The sequence below is a fragment of the Ornithorhynchus anatinus genome, chromosome 4 (assembly GCF_004115215.2).
Source record: "Ornithorhynchus anatinus isolate Pmale09 chromosome 4, mOrnAna1.pri.v4, whole genome shotgun sequence".
NCBI classification, from domain to species: domain Eukaryota; kingdom Metazoa; phylum Chordata; class Mammalia; order Monotremata; family Ornithorhynchidae; genus Ornithorhynchus; species Ornithorhynchus anatinus.
The window spans coordinates 15,919,830-15,927,538 of NC_041731.1; positions in this window are offsets into that span (position 1 = coordinate 15,919,830).

Consider the following 7,709-nt stretch of genomic DNA (forward strand, 5'->3'; position numbering starts at 1 on the left):
CTTCCTTCCTTCCTTCCTTCCTTCCTTCCTTCCTTCCTTCCTTCCTTCCTTCCTTCCTTCCTTCCTTCCTTCCTTCCTTCCTTCCTTCCTTCCTTCCTTCCTTCCTTCCTTCCTTCCTTCCTTCCTCCCTCCCTCCCTCCCTTTCTTCCTCCCTTCCTTCCTTCCTTCCTTCCTTCCTTCCTTCCTTCCTTCCTTCCTTCCTTCCTTCCTTCCTTCCTTCCTTCCTTCCTTCCTCCCTCCCTCCCTCCCTCCCTTCCTCCCTTCCTTTCTTCCTTCCTTCCTTCCTTCCTTCCTTCCTTCCTTCCTTCCTTCCTTCCTTCCTTCCTTCCTTCCTTCCTTCCTTCCTTCCTTCCTTCCTTCCTTCCTTCCTTCCTTCCTTCCTTCCTCCCTCCCTTCCTCCCTCCCTTCCTCCCTCCTTCCCTCCCTCCCTTCCTCCCTCCCTTCCTTCCTCCCTTCCTTCCTTCCATTTACTGGGCGCTTACTATGTGCAGAGCACTGGACGAAGCGCTTGGAATGGACAGCGCTTACTATGTGCCGAGCCCTGTTCTAAGCACTGGGGGAGGTGCAAGGCGATCAGGTTGTCCCACGTGGGGCTCACGGTCTTCAGCCCCATCTGACAGATGAAGTCAGAAGAAGAAGAAGAAAAGCACTTACTATGGGCCAAGCACTGTTCTGACCACCGGGGTTGACACAGGGTCATCGGGTTGTCCCACGTGGGGCTCACGGTCTTCATCCCCATTTGACAGATGAGGTCACTGAGGCCCAGAGAATAATAATAATAGAAATAATAATGATCTGTTAGTAACTGTTGAGCACTTACTATGGTGCCAAGCACCGTTCTAAGCACTGGGGGAGATACAAGGCAATCGGGTTGTCCCACGTGCGGCTCGCAGTCTTCATCCCCATTTGACAGATGAAGTAGCTGAGGCCCAGAGAAGTGAAGTGACTTGCCCACAGTCACCCAGTTGATAAGTGGAGGAGGCGGGATTAGAACCCACAACCTCTGACTCCCAAGCCCGTGCTCTTTCCACTGAGCCGCGATGCTTCTCTAATAATAGTAACGATTGTATTTGTTAAGCGCTTACTTTGTGCCAGGCACTTTACTAAGCGCTGGGGTGGATACAAGCAAATCGGGTTGGACTCCGTCGATCGGTGGCATTTTTACAGGGAGGTGCCAAAGGTCCTACAGCAGGCAGGGGGAAGAGTCAGGATTAGAGCCCAGGATTGGTGACTTCCCATCTTGAGGTCTCTCCACTAGGCCACACTGCTCCTTCATCCAAAGCCTTTGGTTTTAGTTCTTGGGGAGATGGAAATTGCTCCAGTCCGTGCATTGGGCAGGAGAAACGAGGACTTCGTCATGGGAGGCGGGTCCGCCCTTTCCTCTCCACCCAAACGGCTACCTTACTGCCACGGGCTCTCGTAATATCCCGGCTAGACTACCGTGTCAGCCTGCTCTCTGATCTCCCTTCCTCCTCTCTCGTCCCGCTCCGGTCTATTCTTCACTCCGCTGCCCGACTCATCTTCCTGCAGAGACGCTCTGGGCCCGTCACTCCCCTTCTTAAAAACCTCCAGTGGTTGCCTATCGACCTCCACACAAAACAAAAACTCCTCACTCTAGGCTTCGAGGCTCTCCGTCACCTTGCCCCTTCCTACTTCTCCTCCCTTCTCTCTTTCCACCGCCCGCCCCGCACGCTCCGCTCCTCCGCCCCTCACCTCCTCACCGTCCCCCGGTCTCGCCTAGCCCGCCGTCGACCCCCGGGCCGCGTCCTCCCGCGGTCCCGGAATGCCCTCCTTCCTCACCTCCACCCAACTGATTCTCTTCCCCTCTTCAAATCCCTATTTAAAGCTCACCTCCTCCAAGAGGCCTTCCCAGACTGAGCTCCCCCCTTTTTCCCTCTGCTCCCTCTACCCCCCCTTCACCTCTCCACAGCTAAACCCTCTTCTCCCCCCTTTCCCTCTCCTCCTCCCCCTCTCCCGTCCCACCCCCTCGGCACCGTACTCGTCCGCTCGACTGTATATATCTTCATCACCCTATTTATTTTGTTTGATGAGATGTACATCACCCTGATTCTATTTGCCATTGTTTTAATGAGATGTTCTTCCCCTTGACTCTATTTATTGCCATTGTTTTTGTCTGCCTGTCTCCCCCGATTAGACCGTAAGCCCGTCAGAGGGCAGGGACTGTCTCTATCTGTTGCCGATTTGTACATTCCAAGCGCTTAGTACAGTGCTCTGCACATAGTAAGCGCTCAATAAATATTATTGAATGAATGAATGAATGAATGAATGAATGAATAGAGGTGTAATTTCAGTAAGGCTTTGAAGGCGGGGAGAGTGACGGACTGCCAGATCTGAACGAGGAGGGGATTCCGTGCCGGAGGGAGAATGTGGGCAAGGTTCCGGCAGCGAGGTAGACGAGATCGAAGTCCAGAGAGTAGGTTGGTGAGAGAGGAATGAAGTGTTCGGGTCGAGTCGCAGAAGGAGCCGTTAACCTCCGGATGGAAATTCTGCTCTTCCGTTGAATAGCAAAGGATGGTGGCGTGTCCGGTACCCCCCAGCCGCTGGAGCTTCAAGAAGGCCCCCTTCTTTCGGGACAGAACCACCCTCCATCAAACTATCCCTTTATCCGCCAACTCCACCTAATGCACGGATGGTCAGCGAGGCTACAGGCGGCCGTGAAGGTCCTGGATGGGGAACTTGACGATCTCTCAACCCGAGCGGTAAAGGAAGCGGCGCGGCCTAATGGGAACGGCCCCGGCCTGGGAGCCTGGGGATGTGAGTTCTAATCCCGGTGCTGCCGCTTGTCTGCTGCGTGACCTTGGGCAAATCACTTAACTTCTCTGTGCTTCTGTTACCTCATCTGTAAAATGAGGATTAAGATTGTGAGCCCCATGTCCAACCCAATTGTCTTGTCTCTATCCCAGCGCTTAGTACAGTGCCTCGTATATAGTGAGCACTTAACAAGTACCATTTTTAAAAAAAGCATGCACGGAGAGTCCCTGGACCCAGTTTCAACTGCCTCAGGTGAGGGAAAGTGACTGTCTCTACCTGTTACCGATTTGTCCATTCCAAGCGCCTAGTACAGTGCTCTGCACATAGCGAGCGCTCAGTAAATACTATTGAATGAATGAAAAGGTGAACAGAAGGTGCAAGTTTGAGAACAGGTTGAAGGAGAGAATAAATGTGTGTTAAATGAGGGCGCCGCCAGGATGATTTTGGCAACAGCGCGGGGCCGCGGGTCTTCACGTCCTCGGGTTATCCGGGGCCCAAGATTTCCTTGCTCCAAGGCCCCTTCATAGTTTTAACCGGTGAAAGACCAGGTGGGAGGTGACATTTCTCTCTCCCTGGGGATCAGTTAGGAACCAAGCATCACGTGGCAGCGGAAAATTTTCCTATTCCGGGACCGCGGGAGGACGCGGCCCGGGGGTCGACGGCGGGCTAGGCGAGACCGGGGGACGGTGAGGAGGTGAGGGGCGGAGGAGCGGAGCGTGCGGGGCGGGCGGTGGAAAGAGAGAAGGGAGGAGAAGTAGGAAGGGGCAAGGTGACGGAGAGCCTCGAAGCCTAGAGTGAGGAGTTTTTGTTTTGTGTGGAGGTCGATAGGCAACCACTGGAGGTTTTTAAGAAGGGGAGTGACGGGCCCAGAGCGTCTCTGCAGGAAGATGAGTCGGGCAGCGGAGTGAAGAATAGACCGGAGCGGGACGAGAGAGGAGGAAGGGAGATCAGAGAGCAGGCTGACACGGTAGTCTAGCCGGGATATTACGAGAGCCCGTGGCAGTAAGGTAGCCGTTTGGGTGGAGAGGAAAGGGCGGACCCGCCTCCCATGACGAAGTCCTCGTTTCTCCTGCCCATTGCTCCTTCTCTGTCGCTGGGTGCCCCTTCGAGCATTTCTGATACTCACTCTAGCCCCGCAACACTTACGTACATTTCCTTACGCTCTGCTACTTCCCCCGCCCATAATTTATTTTAACGTCTGTCTCCCCCGAAGACTGTAAGCTCCTTGCGGGCAACAACATCGTATCGTACTCTCCCAAACGCCTAGCACAGTGCTCTGCACACAGTCGGCACTCGGTAAATAGCACAGATGGGATCGACCGATTGATTGAATACCCCCTCCTCCTCAAGGCACTGAGCCCCATTGGAAGGAGGGGTGAGGAAGCTTAAGAAACCCTGAGGCAAACAGTTTTACACACTCTCTATCTGTCCAGGAGGGTTGAGCTGGGAAATGAGGGGTAATAGCAATGTTGGTATTTTTTAAGCACTTACTATGTGCAGAGCACTGTTCTAAGCGCTGGGGGAGATACAGGGTCATCAGGTTGTCCCACGTGAGGCTCACGATCTAAATGCCCATTTTACAGATGAGGTAACCGAGGCCCAGAGAAGTGAAGTGACTTGCCCACAGTCACACAGCTGACGAGTGGCAGAGGCGGGATTCGAACCCATGACCTCTGACTCCCAGGTATCCAGGAAACACACGCTTAAGGGTTACAGAGAATATGTGAATGGTGAAGTCGTTGGAGACAGTGGACCGTCAGAAAGTAGGAAGGAGGTTAACCTATGAAAGTGTTCACGGAGAAAATCATCTTTGTGGAGGTGAGCAGTGTTCGTGGCAAATCTGTGAAGCGTTCCGTATTTTTGAACTGTCTTCCCCTCTTCAAAGCCCTACTGAGAGCTCACCTCCTCCAAGAGGCCTTCCCAGACTGAGCCTCCCCTTTCCCTCTGCTCCCCCTCCCCTCCCCTCAGCATTGTACTCATTTGAATATATGATTTATTACCCTATTTATTTTGCTAATGAGGTGCGCATCCCCTTGATTCTATTTACCTTGATGACGTTGTCTTGTTTCCGTTTCGTTCTGTTTCGCTCTGCCGTCCGTCTCCCCCGTTTAGACCGTGAGCCCGTCATCGGGCAGGGATGGTCTCTATCTGTCGCCGAATCGTCCATTCCAAGCGCTTAGTACAGTGCTCTGCACACAGTAAGCGCTCGATAGATACGACTGAATGAATGAATGAGAGAATTAAGGGTGTTCTATGTGAAGCTTGGGATACGTGCAAATGGCTCAAAGGTACTGGTTTCTCTAGAAGAGGCCTTGATATCCACTCCCCAGACTCAATGGGGAAGGGGGAGAATTGGATTGGATTCCTTCACGACATTGCTAAAATCCACCCTTTCCTCTCCATCCAAACTTCCACGTTAATCCAGGCTCTTATTTTATGCCGCCTCGATTTCCGCATCAGCCTCCTTGCTGACAGGTTTGGAGCGATTATTTCGGTAGGGATGATAGCATCCCCTCTTGCTCCAGCTGGGGTCTCTGACGAGGCCGGAACTCCTGGAGGGCAGCGGAGCTGGAGGAGGCGAGAAGTAAAACTGTCCCTGTAGCCTACAGCTCCGTCAAGCTCCCTAAACGACGTCTCTGTCGAGGGCCCAGCAGGGAGTTATCCAGCTGCCTGGGCAGCTTCGACTCTGAGAAGTTTCTAGTGGCTCCAGAAGCAGAACCAGGTTCTCTCTTCTCACCGTTCCCTAGGCTGTAAGTTCACTTGTGGCAGGGAATGTATCTGTTTATTGTTGTATCGCACTCACCCAAGCCCTTAGAACAGCGCTCTGCACTCAGTTCAATAAATTCGACTGAATGAAGGAATAAAGGAAGGCTTCAAAGGATGAGTGGGAGGTCGCATTAAAGGAACATCTAAAAATGCCGAACGCCATTCTCCTCTCCAGCAGCTTCTTTTCATTCATTCATTCAATAGTATTTATTGAGCGCTTACTAGGTGCAGAGCACTGTACTAAGCGCTTGGAATGGACAAATCGGTAACAGATAGAGACAGTCCCTGCCCTTTGACGGGCTTACGGTCTAATGGGGGGAGACGGACAGACAAGAACAATAGCAATAAATAGAATCGAGGGGATGAACATCTCATTAAAACAATAGCAAATAAATAGAATCAAGGTGATGCACATCTCATTAACAAAATAAATAGGGTGATGAAAATATATACAGGTGAGCGGACGAGTACGGTGCTGAAGGGAGGGGAAGGGAGAGGGGGAGGAGCAGAGGGAAAGGGGGGAAGAGAGGGCTTAGCTGAGGAGAGGTGAAGCTGGGGGTAGAGGGAGCAGAGGGAAGAGGGGGGAGCAGAGGGAAAAGGGGAGCTCAGTCTGGGAAGGTCTCTTGGAGGAGGAGAGCTCTAAGTAGGGATTTGAAGAAGGGAAGAGAATTAGATTGTCGGAGGTGAGGAGGGAGGGCGTTCCGGGACCGCGGGAGGATGTGGCTCCTGCCTGGGTCCCGTCAACGGGGAGCTCCACGTGGCATCGGCAGAGAGTATCTTGATGGCAGAGTCGAATGGGAGGCAGCGGAGGGTCCCGAAATACGATAACGAGTAGTTTACTTATTTGGGTCCCTGTGTTCACGGGGGACTGCACGTCTTTGTTTCCCTGCGGGTTAGCATGTCCGTGTCTGCCTAGGAGTGTGGAGGTTATATGCCATCACCCTCAATCTTCCACTACCTTATCTGTCTCCCTCTCCTTATTCCCCGTTTTCTCTGTCCACAGGGCGGCCAAGGGGAAAGAGCACACACAAACTTGAGTCCACGGACCTGGGTTCCGATTCCGCTTCAGTCTTGCCAGTTGCCCGCTGCGTGATCTTGGGCATGTCTGTCAACTTCTTTTGTGCCTCAGTTTCCTCATCGTAAAACGGCGTATTCTCCCTCCTCCTCGGACTATGAGCCACATGTGGGATAGAGACTGTGGAATGTGTCTGTTTGTCGTTATACTGTATAACCCCAAGCACTTATTACAGTGCTTTGCACACAGTAAACGCTTATTAATATGACCGAATGAATGAAGTGTCCAATCTGATTTTCATCTCATACCTGCCATTGCGCTTCGTACACTGCTTGGCACATAGCACTTAATAAAAACCAAATTTAGTTTACTCTTATTGTCCTTTTCTCTCAGGCTGAGAGAGACGGTTAGCATTTGGTGTTTCTTTGTGATTAAAAAACGTTTTAGTATTAAATTGCCTTAGGCAAGTCACTTAACTTAGGCACCACCATCCTTCTTGTCTCATGAGCCCGTAACCTTCGAATTATCCTTGACTCCTCTCTCTCATTCAGCCCACATATTCAATCCATCATTAAATCCGGTCAGTCCCGCCTTCACAGCATCGCTAAAATCTTGAGAAGCAGCGTGGCTCAGTGGGAAGAGCGTGGGCTTGGGAGTCAGAGGTCAGGGGTTCGACTCCCGGCTCTGCCCCTTGTCAGCTGTGTGACTGTGGGCGAGTCACTTAACTTCTCTGTGCCTCAGTTCCCTCATCTGTAAAATGGAGATTGACTGTGAGCCTCACGTGGGACAACCTGATTACCCTGAATCTACCCCGGCGCTTAGAACGGTGCTCTGCACATAGTAAGCGCTTAACAAATACCAACATTATTATTACCCTTTCCTCTCCATCCAAACTAATGCCACGTTAGTACGATCACTTATCTTATTCCTCCTCGATTGTTGTATCGGCCTCCTTGCTGGCTCTCTGCCTCCCGTCTCTCCCCACTTAAGTCCGTACTTCACTCTACTGCCCAGATCATTTTTCTACAGAAACGTTCAGGGTGCGTTTCCCCACTCCTCAAGAGACTCCAGGGGTTGCCCATCCACCTCCGCATAAAATAAAAACTCCTCACCATTGGCTTTAAACCCAATCACCTTGCCCCCTCCCACCTCGCCT